The 20234-nt window shown below is 47.2% G+C and overlaps 1 protein-coding gene across 5 annotated transcripts in view; it reads left to right on the plus strand.

The window, feature by feature from the left end:
- The window catches only part of LOC139415177 (protein enabled homolog), a 138758-nt gene that overhangs the window by 74594 nt on the left and 43930 nt on the right, over positions 1–20234 (plus strand). The window lies entirely within an intron of this gene.

Here is a 20234-nt window from a genome sequence, read left to right on the forward strand (position 1 = left end):
ATCAAATGTTTACTGAGGACCTGCTCTCGTAAAATTGGATGCAATTAGACGTTCTGATGCGTGTCTTGGGAGGTTGTGTGTGTGTTTGGGGAACTCTGGGTCTGGCGCAGGGGCCTAGTGAGGGGCTCAATCAAGGCCCTGTTCCTGAACCCCTCCCTCTGTGGCTGCAACAACTTGTGACTGACTAGGCCCTCAGGGGTTCCACACAACAGCAGTCACACTGAGCCTAGTATCTCTCACCGGGCTGTTTAGGCCTTTTAGTCAAACTGTTTACTTATTGCTAACAAATTATGCATTGTTTTCAGTGGCGGCCACTTCTGTTTTCCAGATATGCTTAATCTCTGGAAAGGCTAGCTAGCGGCTGGCCTGGCAGTGTTCTGGGGGGATAGCTACAATGTATTTGTATTCTCTCCAAGCAGCAGTCTGCTGAGCCCAGCCCACAGTTACCTCAGATGGAGTGGCCTTGGAACAGACTGTGATTATGCTGGTTGCCTGCGCTGCCTTCGCTTAATTTGTTGACGGATGCGATGAGCCACTGCGTCTAATGTGAATAGCTTTCCTGTAATCTCCACCACCACGCCTGAGTAATATACACACTGTAGCTCTGGTGATATTTTCTCAATGAGGGCTGGCTGCCTGGGACAGAGAGAGGTGTGTTTGGTTGTTGGTAATATGATTGCAGAGTGGATCATCAGTCATTTTGTGAGATCTGACGGTTGTTGTTGTTTTCCAATTGCACACTGCACCCAATCTCTTCCCTGAGGGGAAAGTTATTGTTTTATAGTCTCCTTGCCACTGTTTGGAATAAGACTGACTGAAGTTCAGAAGCTATTTAACCAGGTCTGTATGAATGAATCCAGGTTTCAAAGCAAATACACTTGTATTTGTCACATGCTTCGTAGACAACAGGTGTAGATTAACAGTGCCTTCTTACTGGCCATTCTCTGACAATGCAGAGTTGATGATGAGAGATTTTAAAAAGTATCAAATTAAATAGTGACACTTGGAATAAATACACAGTGAATAAATAATAAAAAATTATGCGTAAAAATAACATTGTTATATAGGGAGTAGAAGATATTGTAGCTACAGTGGTTTTCTGGATTTTTTTTCTCATTTTGTCTGTCATAGTTGAAGTATACCTATGATGAAAATTACAGGCCTCATCTTTTTAAGTGGGAGAACTTGCACAATTGGTGGCTGACTAAATACTTTTTTGCCCCACTGTATACACAGGGAGTACCATTACTGAGTTGATGTGCAGAGGTACGAGGTAATTGAGGTAGCTATAAGCCCCCCCCCCCCCGAGAAAAGAATAATAAATGCAATAATTCCACCCCCCCAATACACCAACAAAATATAAAAAAACAACAAAGCAAAAAACAGAAGACATCAAATACAACAAAAATCATAACAGCAAGGCCAACTGAATATGTTTCAGTGCATGTATGGCACTATTTACATGTGTGTCCGTGTATGTGTGCATTTGAATGAGAGCGTGTGTATATTGCATGTGTACAAACACCTGCACCTCATCAGCCTTAGGCAATCCGGCATTAACTGTAACAACACTGCCCCTCAGTGTCATTCAAACTTACTTTTTGTTATGTTTTATTTTGACTTTATTTTTTAAACTTTTTATCATTGACCGTCATTCTATCCCCCGCCCAGCAACTCTACTCCCACCTGTCTTCAATTCCACATGTGGATTTCTATACACCATATATCTTTCCACTATGCTGTGATGTTTAAAATACATGCAATCCATGGATTCTATTTGATTAGATAGATTGTGAGTTGAAGATAAATACTTTTACTAAGAGTTTTAGTAACTGACTGACCCAGTCTCTCAACAGTACTATTTCTAGGGTCAATTTTTAATAAATGTTATGCATTTTCAGCCATTCCTGAACCTGAGACGAGAAACATACTACCTGAGGGCAACATCAAAAGAAATGATCTTGATTCTGTATCCTCACAACAAAATCTGCAGAGCTTCGGTGATTGTATGGCCCAAATATTCAACATTTTGTTGGTGGCAAGAATTTCATATAATAATTTTAGCTGAAAAGTCTTGAATCCTGTACCGTGGAATCGGTACATCATAAATCTCTTCCGAACTATTTTGCAATCGGTTTGGCACAGCTGTCAACATCCTGGTCCTCAAATGAAACTGGTATAGTTTCCTATTTATGCTGTTTTTATTCCTCTGCCAGTTTTGATCCTTTATATTGGGCAGACAGACCAGTTCCCTACCTCCTCCCACTGCCACCGGTCTCCTCCATTTTTTGGGGTAAAGCTGTAATCAATTGGTTGTAATCTTGGATTGAGTTCCCATGCAATTCAGAAAACTCCATGAAAGACAAATCTACCATTCCAATTTACAATATAATTTCAAAACAATATACCGTTTTCAAATATCTTTCCCATAAATACAGTTATTTCAGCCATAATATTTGTTGTATCTTTTCAGGGGGATGAAATTGAAATTGTAGTCAGCTCTGCAGTGCTTGTTTAAAAAAGAGCATAATTTTCAATTAATCGAAAATGAGACATGGCATCTGCACAAAGGCAAAAATGCAATTTTAAGCAATGGATGAGCTTTTCTTAGTAATCTACTTGAAGCATTTAGGGTTCAAATAAAACTTTTGAATGAGTGAAGCTTTCAGAGAGGTTTAGTGCTTTTATATTTAATCATCTCAACTCACCCTATTCATTATATAGATAGGCACGCTTTATCTTGTCTGCGACGAACCATCATACAGGTAAAGCGTCAATACAGGACTAAGATTGAATCATACTACACCGCTCCGACGCTCGTCTTATGTGGCAGGGCTTGCAAACTATTACGGACTACAAAGGGAAGCATAGCCGCGAGCTGCCAAGTGACACAAGCCTACCAGACGAGCTAAATCACGTCTATGCTCGCTTCGAGGCAAGCAACACTGAGGCATGCATGAGAGCATCAGCTGTTCTGGATGACTGTGTGATCACGTTCTCCGTAGCCGACGTAAGACCTTTAAACAGGTCAACATACACAAGGCTGAGGGGCCAGACGGATTACCAGGACATGTGCTCCAGGCATGTGCTGAACAACTGGCAGGTGTCTTCACTGACATTTTCAACATGTCCCTGATTGAGTCTGTAATACCAACATGTTTCAAGCAGACCACCATAGTCCCGTGCCCAAGAACACAAAGGCAACCTGCCTAAATGACTACAGACCCGTAGCACTCACGTCCGTAGCCATGTAGTGCTTTGAAAGGCTGGTAATGGCTCACATCAACACCATTATCCCAGAAACCCTAGCCCCAACAGATCCACAGATGATGCAAATTCTATTGCACTCCTCACTGCCCTTTCCCACCTGGACAAAAGGAACACTTATGTGAGAATGCTATTCATTGACTACAGCTCAGCGTTCAACACCATAGTACCCTCAAAGCTCATCACTAAGCTAAGGATCCTGGGACTAAACACCTCTCACTGCAACTGGATCCTGGACTTCCTGACGGGCCACAGTGGTAGGCCTGATCACCGACAACGACGAGATGGCCTATAGGGAGGAGGTCAGAGACCTGGCCGTGTGGTGCCAGAATAACAACCTATCCCTCAACGTAACCAAGACAAAGGAGATGATTGTGGACTACAGGAAAAGGAGGACCGAGTACGCCCCCATTCTCATCGACGTGGCTGTAGTGGAGCAGGTTGAGAGCTTCAAGTTCCTTGCTGTCCACATCACCAACAAACTAGAATGGGCCAAACACACCAAGACAGTCGTGAAGAGGGCACGACATGGCCTATGGGTCCTGAGATCCTCAAGGTTCTACAGCTGCAACATCGAGAGCATCCTGACTGGTTGCATCAATGCCTGGTACGGGAATTTCTCGGCTAGTGTGTACGGCCCAGTACATCAAATCTGCTGCTACTCTCTGTTTATCAAATATACACAGTCACTTTAACTATACATTCATCTACAGTGGGGCAAAAAAGTATTTGGCCACCAATTGTGCAAGTTCTCCCACTTAAAAACATGAAAGAGGCCTGTAATTTTCATCATAGGTACACTTCAACTATACTGTACATACTACCTCAATTGGCTCGACCAACCAGTCCTCCCGCACATTGGCTAATCGGGCTATCTGCATTGTCTCCTCCCTGACTCTGCCCCTGTCTCCTCCCTGACTCTGCCCCTGTCTCCCTCCCTGACTCTGCCCCTGTCTCCCTCCCTGACTCTGCCCCTGTCTCCCTCCCTGACTCTGCCCCTGTCTCCCTCCCTGACTCTGCCCCTGTCTCCCCCCCTGACTCTGACCCTGTCTCCCCCCCTGACTCTGACCCTGTCTCCCCCCCTGACTCTGACCCTGTCTCCCCCCCTGACTCTGACCCTGTCTCCCCCCCTGACTCTGACCCTGTCTCCCCCCCTGACTCTGACCCTGTCTCCCCCCCTGACTCTGACCCTGTCTCCCCCCCTGACTCTGACCCTGTCTCCCCCCCTGACTCTGACCCTGTCTCCCCCCTGACTCTGACCCTGTCTCCCCCCCTGACTCTGACCCTGTCCATCAGCTCTTTGTTCCCGAGTAGCCTATCGCCTGATTAGTGTATCTGGGTCTGTTTTCCCCAGTGACCTCTAGCCCTCATCTCTCCCTGAGGCTGAATGCTTGGTTCTCACTGAACTTTTCTAGCCTGTATTAATTACCCGATAGTGATGAGCTTGATTATGGGAATGGTGATGACATTCTCCAGCGGTGTGGGTGTTCTCACACTATCAAAGCCTGCCTGTTGCAGCCTGCCTCTGACAGGAGGAGACCCTGGGGTCTGCTTGCACTTTGAAGGAGTCTAAGGATATCCTCAAAGTGTGCATGTATGTGTGTGAGAGCGAGAGGGAGGGAGTGAGTGAGGACGTTTCAGTCCTCTCCAATTCCCTTGTCTGTTTGCAACAACGTTTGTAGTGTGAGCTGTCTTAATAACGACATAACCAAGGACTTTTCTCTGACGCCCTCTTCCTCTCTCCTTCCTTCCCTTCTCTATCCTCCTTCTCTCTCGCTCTGCTGTTCTCCTTTCTTTTTCTTTCTCCCCTCGTTAGAGAAGGGGGGTTTGTTAGCTGTTATTCTTTTTGCTGAACTCCTCCAGTGCAGAGTTTGCAGAATTCCCCTGTGTTTGGTTGGGGGCTTAGACTTGGTGCTAGAGGCTGAGGCTCGTTGTCGGGGCAGGGGATCTGCTCTGTAGCCGAGGCTGCATATGGGCTAGACTGGGGTGGAGGCTGGGAGCTGGAGCGCCACAGGCTTTATAATGCAGAGAGTGTTAGCCTGGCCCTACCAAAGCCCTGCCAGGCTGACAGAGGGAAAAGGGGAGGCGAGGTACGATGGGACACTAATTGGCCCAGCCTCAGTCAGAGACACATTTGTGTTCAGTAAGCTGTTTACAGCAGCACAATCCAGCATAGTAATGGGGCCTGATGGGGCTGGATAGGCCTGACTTGATGGGGTTTCAGCGACCATAGAGGGCTGGAACAGGCTGGCCCGCCACTGGAGGCCCCCGCCACTGGAGGCCCCCGCCACTGGAGGCCCCCGCCACTGGAGGCCCCCGCCACTGGAGGCCCCCGCCACTGGAGGCCCCCGCCACTGGAGGCCCCCGCCACTGGAGGGCCCCGCCACTGGAGGGCCCCGCCACTGGAGGGCCCCGCCACTGGAGGGCCCCGCCACTGGAGGGCCCCGCCACTGGAGGGCCCCGCCACTGGAGGGCTCAGTGCAGCCAAGCTTTCTCCTATACTTGTCCTTAACTGAGATGGAAACGTATTGTGTGCAGTAGTTCTCGTCAGGGGTGTGCAGAGAGGAGCTCAGCACTTACACGGGTTCGGTTGAGTCCACCCAGGCTACAGCTGAGGTACAGCAACCCTGTTTGAGAGGCACTTTGAGAACTGTAGTTAAGATATGGATCTGATTTTCTGCTCTTCTCTGCCTCCTGTTGGTCGTACATAGAACTGCGCACAGAGGCACTCCAATGTTATTCTTATCATCCAATGTGATGACACTCCTGTTCTATTAGGTGTCCCTTTTAGACATGATAAGCCTTCCATGACACAAGGCTCAACATCATTCACTCCCGGACTGGGATTTATCACCGGACAAGAGAGGAACGGAGTCACGCTAGTCTATCTTTTTATAATACTTGTTATTTATTTCACTGCTAGCTAAATCCAGTGTTGACATGATTTACTGAGGCCTGTTCTGCCTGTGGTCTGTGCTGAATGTAGATCAAGCTGCTGTGTGTTCTGTTGCATACTCTGCACTGTGATTAGTCCTGCCTCTCTCTCCATTGTTCCTCCACTGGAAAACTGATGCTGCTGCTTGGGAGGAGGAGAGAAGAAAAACGCAGGGTGATGGTTCTGTCTTTTGCTGGCAGTGCAGGATTTTACTGCCTTTGGTGTAAGTGTGTAGCTCTTTCTCTTGAATGAATGAGTGTGTGTGCTTTATATGTGCGCATGCGTGTCTCCTACTGTACTTCCAGAAAGCCCTCCTCTCTCCCTATATCCCTGGAGTTTCTACGATCTCTATAGTATCTGGTCTAATTTTAGCAGAGTGAAATGTGTGGTTGGGAATCACATGGCAGGCAGTCGGAGCTAGACTGACACCGGAGCTGTCTCCGCTTACCGTGCTGCTATTGCCTGAGACTGTGTGGCATGTGGGCTTTTCTCAAATAAATGGCTGTTGTCACATTCCTTCCCAGTCAGAACACTAAATGACGGAAGTGACTGAGCCACAGGACAAAGGGCAGAGCAGACCCCTGGAGATCAGGGTCAGGGACGTAATGGGTTCAGAGTTCATGTTTGCTCTGTTTAGGCCCTGTGATGAGGTGTTGTAGTCCGCAGACAGATGAGTACATACTCTAACAATGAGCTATCGGACTGTCTGTATGGAAATGTGTAATGTGAAATTTGGTTTACACAGAAACCATCCGGACCAAAACAAACTGTACCTTTTCTGTGTTGAGCACCGAGTCCCAGGTGATGTAATATGAACCGTTGTCATAACAGCACTGGGAGTGTTTTTCTCGTCCTCTTTACCGAGAAGGTGTGTGTGCACGCCAAGACAAAGGAGCGATCGGTTACCGTCAGAGACGAGGCAGTGTTTGTGGCCTGGTGAGGTCGTGTGACGTTTGGAAGGTCGAGTGTTTCTGGTAATACACGTCAGTCAGATGACTGAGGGGTCGAGTCTGGTGGAGCCTGTCTGTGACCCTCCTCAGGTCACACCAAAGCAACTGTTCTCCCCATGTCTAGGTCCAACCTCATTGAACCCCAAGTCAAAGAGCTGTAGTGTGGTGCTAAATGTTTTGGGCAGTAGTGACATTAGTTCTGGGCTTTGACCTGGGCTCACTCTGTCAGTCATGTCCTGTAACCCATAGAGGCCCATACAGACAGATGTCCTCAGTCTACCTCCCTCTCTCTGCTCTCCTAAAATGGGTAAAAAAAGGACTGGACTGAAGGTCTGGTCAGGCTGCTGAACGCCGGTCAGTGGTCTGGTCAGGCCGCTGAACGCCGGTCAGTGTTCTGGTCAGGCCGCTGAACGCCGGTCAGTGTTCTGGTCAGGCCGCTGAACGCCGGTCAGTGTTCTGGTCAGGCCGCTGAACGCCGGTCAGTGTTCTGGTCAGGCCGCTGAACGCCGGTCAGTGTTCTGGTCTGGCTGTAATCCCCTCTTCATCTGGCCGTGGACAGATTGATATGGAGAGAGAGGAAAAAGAGAGACATAAGAGAAATGAGGCAGTGTGCGGGTAAGGTCCATGTAAGGCTACAAAGCACCAAGTTGAAAGGTAGAGGGAAAGTGTTTTTCAGACGTGGTCCTGTAGCATAATACTCCACAGCTTCTGTTTGGATCTTCATGTTGTCAGACGGCCATCTGAGCCCCGGGACAAACAGCTGAACACAGTCGGACTCTGCACAGTGGGGTCCCTCTCTTTGGCCCCTAAACCTCCACCCACTGCCCTGTGCAGCCCCCATTCTGCCCACTACACCCTAGCAACACAGCCCAGCCTGGCAGCATGGTGTGAGGGACCAGGGGTAGATTTATTGACGGGCACCTTTTTGTGGGTATAAATACTGTGTTGTGATGGCATGTTGCCAGAGCAGAATACAGGGCGAGTGTGTCTGTTACCATGACTTCCTCAGTGTGACAACAACGCGGGAGCTAGGTTGACTGTGGTTCTGTTTGGCCCACCGTTGCCCGTCATAGAAACATCCCTGAGCCAAAATCAGTTTGTTTTTGCAGCTAAAGTCCCTGCCTTTTTAAATGGGTGCAGACAGAGTAGGGGGGTTGGACACTGACACCCTCCACCGTGTCTCAGGGTGTGTTGCTTTCTTACGTCATGCCACCATGTGAACCCCATTTGCGTCACTGGGCCAGTCGAGATGGAGGTTGGTGTGACGTGAGTCCCGACTGCCTGCCTCACTTTTTTGTTGATGAGCTCATGCTCTTTTGCACCATACTGCCATAATAACCCACGCTGCTGAGAGGTTCTCCAGCTAGCCAGCCTGCTGCTACTAACACTGACAGAACAGCTGCCCTGCATGGCCCAGCGAGTGAAACCCCAGCACTGTGCCTACCAGAGACTACAACACTGTACTTATCAGGGAAGGCGACCAGAGAGGGAGAAACCAGACGGTGAGAGCAGCGTGATCCAGAGACGGACCAGGGCCTGCTGTTTTAGACTTGTGTCCCAGCCCAGGGTGGTGCTGTTCTGTTTGGTGCTCCACACCCTGCTGCCTCAGATCTCTCTTTCAGCCCTCTTCTGCTCCTCTGTGAGGGGGAGAGACTGCTGCTGCTGTTTGGTGCTGGCACTGTAGAGACAGAGGAAGGCCCTCCAGGCGTCCACAGACATGCCTGCTCCCAGAGTGAGCCACTTCCAACTGCAGCAGACTATCAGTCGCGCTCAGATCATCCTCAGCAGTGAGTAGAGCTGGACTGGAGGGGGTTGGTAGGGGTTTTGATTTGGAGGAGGATTTGGGGGGTGTAGTGAGACAGCTGATGGGAAGAAAGGGTGGTGCAGGAGTGGGAGGGAGCAGATGACTACACCACTGATTGCATGTTACAGAGCGTTAGTTGAACAGGAAGCACGACTGACTGAGTTCCTCTCTTACTAACACAACTAGTGATAACAAGTCCTTATGTAACTTGTATAATATGAATGTTTTATGCTCTATTCGAGATGTCAGGGAAAATGAAGTGTTGGTTGCCTGTAGTGTAACCTGCTATATATTATACACTGTCCCGATAGGCGATGGACACAGTTCATCTGGAAGGAAGATGGAGTCCTCTTATGATTGGTCAGAGATCAGTTACTCTTTCTTCTGATTGGCTAAGCTGTGTTCAATACTTTGGTGCTCTGTAGCATCAGTCTAAGAAGCCCCTGGCTGAAAGAAAAATGGCAAGGAGATGGAGGGCAGCCTTGACCTCTGTTTCTGTGCTTTGACGATCTTTGAAAGATAATAAAATCACTTAAAAGTGTTCCTGAGTCACCTAGCTACGGAGTCAAACACAGGCTCTGTTCAGTCCACACAAATAATTCAACCCTCGAGGGAGAGGAGAGAAAAGGCATAGTTCTGAATTCTGCTCCATTCTCATGCCCTCAACACCAGTGTTCAGTTGACTTCGTTCAGCTAGCTCTGTTTTCGGTTGGAGGCGATCCCTGTGGAAAGCCCGGTCTCTCCTCTCTCGGTTGTGCCAGCATTAGGGTCATGAGGATATGTCTTTGTTGCACGCTGCTTGTTTCGCAAAACTGATGATTCCTATAGTGCTGTTGGGATCAGCAGCAGAACACCAGGGCTTTCTCATTAAAATAGGCTGTGTGTTTAGGCAACAATCCTGCTGACTATCAGGTGCTAAAAGCATGGCTGCTAATGAAATTGGGACACACATGTTCTAACAATGCAAAACAGTTGCATTTGGGTCTAGCACTTGGATGCTGTGTCTTTGGGGCTAGTTTCCTGGGTGCTGTGTCTTTGGGGCTAGTTTCCTGGGTGCTGTGTCTTTGGGGCTAGTTTCCTGGGTGCTGTGTCTTTGGGGCTAGTTTCCTGGGTGCTGTGTCTTTGGGGCTAGTTTCCTGGGTGCTGTGTCTTTGGGGCTAGTTTCCTGGGTGCTGTGTCTTTGGGGCTAGTTTCCTGGGTGCTGTGTCTTTGGGGCTAGTTTCCTGGGTGCTGTGTCTTTGGGGCTAGTTTCCTGGGTGCTGTGTCTTTGGGGCTAGTTTCCTGGGTGCTGTGTCTTTGGGGCTAGTTCCCTGGGTGCTGTGTCTTTGGGGCTAGTTTCCTGGATGCTCCGTGGGGGCAGCTACTTCTGAGGTGTTGGCAGAGCTCCATGATGAACTCATCCTCAGGTGCCGGTTGGCAGGATCTGGGGTTGTATAGCCCAGGCCCCTCCCCTAACATGGTGGCTGGGCCAGAAATAACATGTTTACCTTCTCCTATGGATGAAGGGGGCCTGGCCTGCACTGCGTCTGCTTATGGGCGTACTGTTTTTGAGAAGGGCAGCTTCTATTTGGTAACTTTACATCAGACCTGAGCTGAGGCATCCGGCCCCCTGAGCTGGCCTGGTGTCAGGTGCTGGGTCTCAGTGTCAGTGGCCTTGCCTGTGGAAATGGATATGGCTAGCTGTGCTACTGACAGCCCTGCTAAGGACAGGTGGGGGAGGGGGCACTTTCCTAGTGACACCTAGACCCCCAGCCTCTCCCTCTGCCCCAGAATAAGACCCCACCTTGGAAAAGAGGGTGGAGGTGAAAGGGATAGAGGTTTTGGGGGTAGTGTATACAGCCTGCCCTGTCATTACGTTTGTCTACACGTCTTCCCGTTTGTCTATGCCTGTCTTCCTATGGGAGATGGTTGCACTGCAGCAGCCATGAATAATGTATCACAGGCTGTCTGTGACTCCTCGAAAGCTGTTTTTGTAACCGTAAAGGAAGTAGGCTTAATGTTCTGACATGCAACACCTACCATCATCCATCACCACACCCCCAGTCCTGTTGCCACGGACGGTGAACTGACCTGTGACAACTGCTCAACCTGATTGGCCCCCCAAACTGCAGTGAAACAGTTTGAAGTTTGTAGCCAATCCTATCCAGGCGTAGAGAGCCTGCGGAGTCAGGGGGACCAATCATCTGCGCTCTGACACTTCATCCTCACATCTGTTGGCCTGTTCACAGTGGCAGCACTCAATTTCACAAAATGGGGTTAGCCATTGTTTAATAGGGCTGTGACGATACCAGTATCGTGGTACTTGGAAACAAACCTAATTATGTTGTCATCCAGTCACATTTGTTTGTTTTGCAAGCTATGTCACTAAAATATTTGACATACAACATGTTTTTAAAGGACCAAATAGTTTTTGGTCTGCTTCATGTTTTCTTTTTTGCCTTTGAAAAAATATTGCGATACTGGTATATTCACAGGCCTATTGTTTAGACACTGCATATTTGTGAGTGTTATGCTGAGAGACTACGGACTCCTCTGCTTTTTGGGGGGGCTCATTTGCGGGTTGCAAGCAGTGTTACATGAGACGGGCAGTGTTACAGCAGCAGTGTTACATGAGACGGGCAGTGTTACAGCAGCAGTGTTACATGAGACGGGGCAGTGTTACAGCAGCAGTGTTACATGAGACGGGCAGTGTTACAGCAGCAGTGCTGGGTTGTAATGAGACGGCCGGTGTTACAGCAGCAGTGTTACATGAGACGGGCAGTGTTACAGCAGCAGTGTTGGGTTGTAATGAGACAGGCGGTGTTACAGCAGTAGTGTTACATGAGACGGGCAGTGTTACAGCAGCAGTGTTGGGTTGTAATGAGACGGGCGGTGTTACAGCAGCAGTATTGGTGTTGTAATGAGACGGGCGGTGTTACAGCAGCAGTGTGGGTGTTGTAATGAGATGGGCGGTGTTACTCCAGCGGTGTTGGGGTTCTACTGAGACGGGCGGTGTTACAGCAGCAGTGTTGGGTTGTAATGAGACAGGCGGTGTTACAGCAGCAGTATTGGTGTTGTAATGAGACGGGCGGTGTTACTCCAGCGGTGTTGGGGTTCTACTGAGACGGGCGGTGTTGGTGTTGTAATGAGACGGGCGGTGTTACTGCAGCGGTGTTGGGGTTGTAATGAGACGGGCGGTGTTACTGCAGCGGTGTTGGGGTTCTACTGAGACGGACGGTGTTACAGCAGCAGTGTTGGGTTGTAATGAGACGGCGGTGTTACAGCAGCAGTGTTGGGTTGTAATGAGACGGGCGGTGTTACAGCAGCAGTGTTGGGTTGTAATGAGACGGGCGGTGTTACAGCAGCAGTGTTGGGTTGAAATGAGACGGGCGGTGTTACTGCAGCAGTGTTGGGGTTCTACTGAGATGACGGTGTTACAACCGCAGTGTTGGTGTTGTAATGAGACGGGCGGTGTTACTGCAGTGGCGTTGGGGTTCTACTGAGACGATGTTGTTACAACAGCAGTGTTGGTGTTGTAATGAGACGGACGGTGTTACAGCAGCGGTGTTGGTGTTGTAATGAGACGGGCGGTGTTACAGCAGCAGTGTTGGTGTTGTAATGAGACGGGCGGTGTTACAGCAGCAGTGTTGGTGTTGTAATGAGACGGGCGGTGTTACAGCAGCGGTGTTGGGGTTGTAATGAGACGGGCGGTGTTGGGGTTGTAATGAGACAGGCGGCGTTACAGCAGCAGTGTTGGGGTTGTAATGAGACGGGCGGTGTTACAGCAGCAGTGTTGGTGTTGTAATGAGACGGGCGGTGTTACAGCAGCGGTGTTGGGGTTGTAATGAGACGGGCGGTGTTGGGGTTGTAATGAGACAGGCGGCGTTACAGCAGCAGTGTTGGGGTTGTAATGAGACAGGCGGCGTTACATCAGCAGTGTTGGGGTTGTAATGAGACGGGCTGTGTTACAGCAGCGGTGTTGGGGTTGTAATGAGACGGATGTTGTTACAGCAGCTGTGTTGGGGTTGTAATGAGACAGGCGGTGTTACAGCAGCAGTGTTGGTGTTGTAATGAGACGGACGGTGTTGCAGCAGCGGTGTTGGGGTTCTACTGAGGCGACGGTGTTACAGCAGCAGTGTGGGTGTTGTAATGTGACTGGCGGTGTTACAGCAGCTGTGTTGGGGTTGTAATGAGACTGGCGGTGTTACAGCAGCTGTGTTGGGGTTGTAATGAGACTGGCGGTGTTACAGCAGCTGTGTTGGGGTTCTAATGAGACGGACGGTGTTACTGCAGCGCTGTTGGGGTTCTACTGAGGCGACAGTGTTACAGCAGCAGTGTGGGTGTTGTAATGAGACTGGCGGTGTTACAGCAGCTGTGTTGGGGTTGTAATGAGACGGGCGGTGTTACTGCAGCAGTATTGGTGTTGTAATGAGACTGGCGGTGTTACTGCAGCAGTGTTGGTGTTGTAATGAGACGGGCGGTGTTACAGCAGTAGTGTTGGGGTTGTAATGAGACGGGCGGTGTTGGTTGTAATGAGACGGGCGGTGTTACTGCATCGGTGTTGGTGTTGGTGTTGTAATGAGACGGGCGGTGTTAGTGCAGCGGTGTTGGGGTTGGAATGAGACGGACGGTGTTACTGCAGCAATGCTAATGATGGAACACTTGACGACGTATTATGTCTATTGCCACACATAATTTTGTATCGCCCATCTGTATTGAGATCTGTATTGAGATTGAGACCGAGAGAACAAGCTGATGTTTTGGTGGAGATGGAGACTTGTTTTGGCCCTCTTGTGGTTGCTTTGATTCCTGATTGGTAGAATTGGGTGACAATTCTCATGAGATTTGATTCACTGGAAATGAGTACAGTTTTCAATTACTTACTACTGATTGCTATAGAACATGGCTATTGCTTCACTGTGTTTTTGCTTTTCTGATACCAAAGTCCTGAACAGTAAACAATGTTGACAGTACAGTTTGTCTATTTGACCTGAAAATGCATGTGCAGTGGAATGATAATTGGCAGATGTGCCAACTCATGTGTAACTGTCTCCTCGCTTGTCCCTGTTAGCAAAATGTAGAGAGACTGTGGGTAATACTCTGGCCTCCCGTCTCTCTCAACATGATTGATCAATAACCATTACCTGAGATGGCCTCCCAAAAAGTAATTTTGGCTCCCCTCAAGTACAGTACATCAGTCATAATTTCCTCTCCAACTTACTTCCCCTCTTTCGGTGAACCAAAATAGATAGCTAATAAACATCTCCACATGACCTACAGGATATATTTGATTATTGAGCTTCACATGTTGGTCATTTCTAATCTTATGGCTAAGAATTCAAAGGAAAATCTGTCAGTTAAAAATAACTTATGGTATTACAATGTTTACTTCCTTAAGTTGGGCACGGGGCCTCTTCCTCTTCTTGCCCCAGCCCAAGTGAATGGATGACCTTGCTGATGGTTGAGGAAGGTTTCTCTCTGTATGGAGCCCAGATAAAGTAGCAATGGGTATCAAAGTTGTTAAATACACTGCTCAAAAAAATATAGGGAACACTAAAATAACACATCCTAGATCTGAATGAATGATAAATTCTTCTTAAATACTTTTTTCTTTACATAGTTGAATGTGCTGACAACAAAATCACACAAAAATGATCAATGGAAATCAAATTTATCAACCCATGGAGGTCTGGATTTGGAGTCACACTCAAAATTAAAGTGGAAAACCACACTACAGGCTGATCCAACTTTGATGTAATGTCCTTAAAACAAGTCAAAATGAGGCTCAGTAGTGTATGACCTCCCTACAACACCTGGGCATGCTCCTGATGAGGTGGCGGATGGTCTCCTGAGGGATCTCCCAGACCTGGACTAAAGGAGGATCTCATCTCAGTACGTAATGGCAGTCAGGCTACCTCTGGCGTGCACATGGAGGGCTGTGCAGCCCCCCAAAGAAATGCCACCCCACACCATGACTGACCCACCACCAAACTGGACATGCTGGAGGATGTTGCAGGCAGCAGAACGTTCTCCACGGCGTCTCCAGACTGTCACGTCTGTCACGTGCTCAGTGTGAACCTGCTTTCATCTGTGAAGAGCACAGGGCGCCAGTGGCGAATTTGCCAATCTTGGTGTTCTCTGGCAAATGAAAAACGTCCTGCACGGTGTTGGGCTGTAAGCACAAACCCCACCTGTGGACGTCAGGCCATCATACCACCCTCATGGAGTCTGTTTCTGACCGTTTGAGCAGACACATGCACATGTGGCCTGCTGAAGGTCATTTTGCAGGGCTCTGGCAGTGCTCCTCCTGCTCCTCCTTGCACAAAGGCAGAGGTAGCGGTCCTGCTGCTGGGTTGTTGCCCTCCTACGGCCTCCTCCACGTCTCCTGATGTACTGGCCTGTCTACTGGTATCTCCTCCATGCTCTCGACACTACGCTGACAGACACAGCAAACCTTCTTGCCACAGCTCGCATTGATGTGTCATCCTGGATCAGCTGCACTACCTGAGCCACTTGTATGGGTTGTAGACTCCGTCTCATGCTACCACTAGAGTGAAAGCACCGCCAGCATTCAAAAGTGACCAAAACATCAGCCAGAAAGCCTTTATTGGGGGTGTCTTGCTAATTGCCTATAATTTGTCTATTCCATTTGCACAACAGCATGTGAAATTTATTGTCAATCAGTGTTGCTTCCTAAGTGGACAGTTTGATTTCACAGAAGTGTGATTGACTTGGAGTTACATTGTGTTGTTTAAGTGTTCCCTTTATTTTTTTGAGCAGTGTAGTTTAAATACAATGCTGATGAATACAACCACTGGACAATGGATGAAGATACTCTGAACTTTTAGAATGGTTTAAATCCATCATATACTGACTAAATTATAGCACATTAAGACTGTACTGGCATGGACAAATAATGGACTTCAGGCTTTTTGGTGGTAATTCAAATTATTGTAATATGTCACTTTTTTTCTTAACGCACTATCAGGTATTAAAAAAAATATATATAACTACAATTTTATTTGCATATAGACTGGGTGTATTTGCATACATGAATACATTTATATAAAGGGTTGAAACAGGTGAAACCACAAACTATCTCTAATCATAAACTGTGCTGTCTAGACTTCCTCATTAATGATCCATTACAGTTGTCACGTTCTGTTACCATAATTCTACAAGTGTGTAAAGAGAAGGATACCCACGCAATTTAAAATCAAAACACTCGTCTCTAGATTATACCTATCTATAAATACTGAACATTGTTTGCGAGATCAGACATAATATCACTATTATCCCAGTGTTCCTTTTTGGAAAATTGCTTTCATTTCAGCACATTACTGTATTAAAATGACTTTTTTTAATTGCCAAAAAAATCTACACACGCCAAAATAGTGTTTTTCTTGTGATGTGTCGAGACGGTGGGTTAAATCCTCAGCCAATCGTTGGTGTTTTGTATTCATTTGTATTCTACTGAGCACATTTCAGCCATTACCGGGGTGTGTTTGACAGGTCACTAACGTTTCCACGGTTGTAACATTAACTGGAGAAAAAAAGTCACGTTAAATAAAATTTTTTTAAATCAAATGACACCTCCCTCACTAGATCCTCAACTTTGGCGATGTCATTTACAAAATAGCCTCCAACATTCTACTCAACAAATTGGATGCAGTCTATCACAGTGCCATCCGTTTTGTCACCAAAGCCCCATATACTACCCACCACTGCGACCTGTATGTTCTCGTTGGCTGGCCCTCGCTTCATATTCGTCGCCAAACACACTGGCTCCAGGTCATCTACAAGTCTCTGCTAGGTAAAGCCTCGCCTTATCTCAGCTCACTGGTCACCATAGCAGCACCCACCCGTAACATGCGCTCCAGCAGGTATATCTCACTGGTCACCCCCTCTCCTTCCAGTTCTCTGCTGCCAATGACTGGAACCAACTGCAAAAATCAGTTGGAGACTCTTACCTCCCTCACTAGCTTTAAGCACCAGCTGTCAGAGCAGGTCACTGCACCTGTACATAGATTGGATGGGCTATTTACAGATGAGCTACCTCATCCCCATACTGTATATATTTATTTATTTATCTTGCTCCTTTGCACCCCAGTATCTCAACTTGCACATTCTGCACATCCTACCATTCCAGTGTTTAATTGCTATTTTGTAATTACTTTGCCACCATGACCTATGTATTGCCTTACCTCTCTTATCCTTCCTCATTTGCACATGCTGTATAGACTTTTCTACTGTATTATTGATTGTATGTTTGTTTATTCCATGTGTAGCTCTGTTGTTGTTTGTGTCGAACTGCTTGGCTATATCTTGAGAACTTGTTCGTAACTAGCCAACCTGGTTAAATAAAGGTGAAATAAATAGAAATGTCCAAATAATTTCAATCAAATCAAATTTATTTATATAGCCCTTCGTACATCAGCTGATATCTCAAAGTGCTGTACAGAAACCCAGTCTAAAACCCCAAACAGCAAGCAATGCAGGTGTAGAAGCACGGTGGCTAGGAAAAATGAATAAACCATTTCATACATTATGGCAGTGCTATTGAAAGTTGGGTCGCAACCGCGGGGGAACTGCAGTGGGGTCGGCAATAAAAAATCTATAAAATAATTAATTGGACAGTCCCACAGTTGACAGTGCATGTCAGAGCAAAAACCAAGCCACAAGGTCGAAGGAATTGTCCGTAGAGCTCCGTGACAGGATTGTGTCGCAGCACAGATCTGGGGAAGGGTACCAAAAAATTTCTGCGGCATTGAAGTTCCCCAAGAACACAGAGTTTGGAACCACCAAGACTTCCTAGAGCTGGCTGCCCGGCCAAACTGAGCAATTGGGGGAGAAGGGCCTTGGTCAGGGAGGTGACCAAGAATCCGATGGTCACTCTGACAGAGCTCTAGAGTTCCTCTGTTGAGATGGGAAAACCTTCCAGAAGAACAACTTTCTGCAGCACTCCACCAATCAGGCCGTTATGGTAGAGTGGCCAGATGTAAGCCACACCTCCGTAAAAGAAACATGGCAGCCTGCTTGGAGTTGTTTGAATACCAATTAATTAGAGCCTTGAATTTGACCTCTGGTGTGACATCATAATGAATGCTAATATGAAAGTTTAAAGGGGAATGGAAACACTAGGATTTAGAACGCCAACCAGCTGTAAATGTAAATCGCCATTTTGATTAGGAATTACATCTAAGCTAAGAGATGTATTCAAAGTGTTTCCATTCCTCTTTCAGGATTCTAAAACCTATTTTTACTCTTTATTAGTTATATCACTGTGTGTGAAGTACTTTCACTGGATGCCATGGTTCTGACTTCAGCAGTATGTATGAGCTCTGCCTGGTCCTCTTTAACATGATGACTCATCCCCAAAGACCCCCAACTCACAGGTTCCAGGTCAGATTACAGGTCAGCGGGCCAGGGAGTGATTCATGTCTTCCTGACCCAGGAAAAGTGAAATAAGACAGGATAGGCTGGACCTGGGGAATAGATGCACTACGAGGGCTGTATGGGGCTGAAACACAACAGGACTGTTTCACAGAATCACAGAGAGGAAAACCCCCCCAAGACTACCCTCATTTCAACCTCCCCTCCTTTCATCTCCTCCGTAGATCTGGGAGGAAAGAAACATGTAGTTAATTAGCAAAGAATAGATTAGAAGAGGAAACGCATCATCCTGTGTTTGTACAATACTTTTATGGGCTGGTGAGGAAACGCACAAAGGGACCAATGCAGTGTGATCAGATTTCTTGTTTGTACCTCTTTTTCTAGTATTCATCACTCTTCTTATTTTCTGTGCCACTGTTTCCTTTTTACTTTCTTTCTCTTTTTTTGTCTTCCCTCTGGGTTTTTTAGTTGGTTTGTCTCGAATTGACACACGTGCGGTGTGATGTGACGGGGGAGGTGGGAGGATGCCTTGCCCACTCATCCATGAATAATTGATCAGGACAAGGTTTTACACGACTTGCGGACTGACCTGAGCGTGGGACCACATCCCGTAGACACCTCCCTGCCTGTGTAGCATAGCCCTGGCTCCAGGCGTGGTGTGTGGGTAGGTAGCAGCTCAGGGCACTGTGTGTGTTAGCATGTGATAGAGGGACATGGAGCGCTGAGTTCCCAGGATATGAGCCTTGTGGAGCCATGATGGCTGGATCTGGGGTTTTAGTTGGTACTGGGTCTATGACTATGGTTGGGACCTTGTCCAGGGCTGTGGTTGGAGCACCTAATGACTGCCTGATGATGCACTGTGGCAGTATATCTGCTGTCAGAAGAGACTGGATTACTGCTTGTGCTGATTGTAAATAAAATACTTCTGTGCTTACTGGGGTGTAGTGGTGTAAAAAGACTTAAATACTTAATCCCTGTCATTTGATTAGGCCTACATTCATTTATTTTCATGTGTGTATTAAAACCTCTTAAGGATGGGACCCTTTTCAAATTTTCGCCTAAAATGACATACCCAAATCTAACTGCCTATAGCTCAGGAACTGAAGCAAGGATATGCATATTCTTGATACCATTTGAATGGAAACACTTTGAAGTTTGTGGAAATGAATGTAGGAGAATATAACACATTAGATCTGGTAAAAGATAATACAAAGGAAAAAGGTGCAATTTAGATTTGGCCACTAGATGGTGGCAGTGTATGTGCAAAATTTTGGGCAGATCCAAAGAACCATTGCATTTCTGTTCAAAATGTTGAATGAAGACTGTCCAAATGTGCCTAATTGGTTTATTAATACATTTTCGAGTTCATATCGGTGCACTCTCCACAAACAATGGCGTGGTATTCTTTCACTGTAATAGCTTATGTATATTGGACAGTGCAGTTAGATTAGATATGTCTATGTCCTGGGAAATGTTCTTGTTACTGGCTAATCACATTAGCCTATGTTAGCTCAACCGACCCACGGAGGGGGGTGGCACCGATTCACTGTCGTTTATTTTCTCATTCTCGGAGTGGCAACGTTCTTTGCAGAGTTCACAACCTGCTACACTTGTGAGAAACAAGTTATTTCATACCATTTAGGCCCTACGAGTTTTAATTAAATTAGATTTTTGGAGTGCTCCATGTGAGCAAATGAGCATGTGTCTGGACTCTGTCTTGTTTCTATGTCCTATTAATGTTGACGGAGTGCGCACACCTACATAAAGTAGGCCTAGGCTACCTGGCCTGCTGCGCACAAATGTAGGAAAGTGCCCAATATGGGGATCTCTGATTTCTGACCACCAATAATGATAAGCTGAGCTTCTCAGTAATTATTTTTCTTCACCTCACACATTAAGTCAATGA

Source organism: Oncorhynchus clarkii, chromosome 8 (assembly GCF_045791955.1).
Source record: "Oncorhynchus clarkii lewisi isolate Uvic-CL-2024 chromosome 8, UVic_Ocla_1.0, whole genome shotgun sequence".
Classification (NCBI taxonomy): domain Eukaryota; kingdom Metazoa; phylum Chordata; class Actinopteri; order Salmoniformes; family Salmonidae; genus Oncorhynchus; species Oncorhynchus clarkii.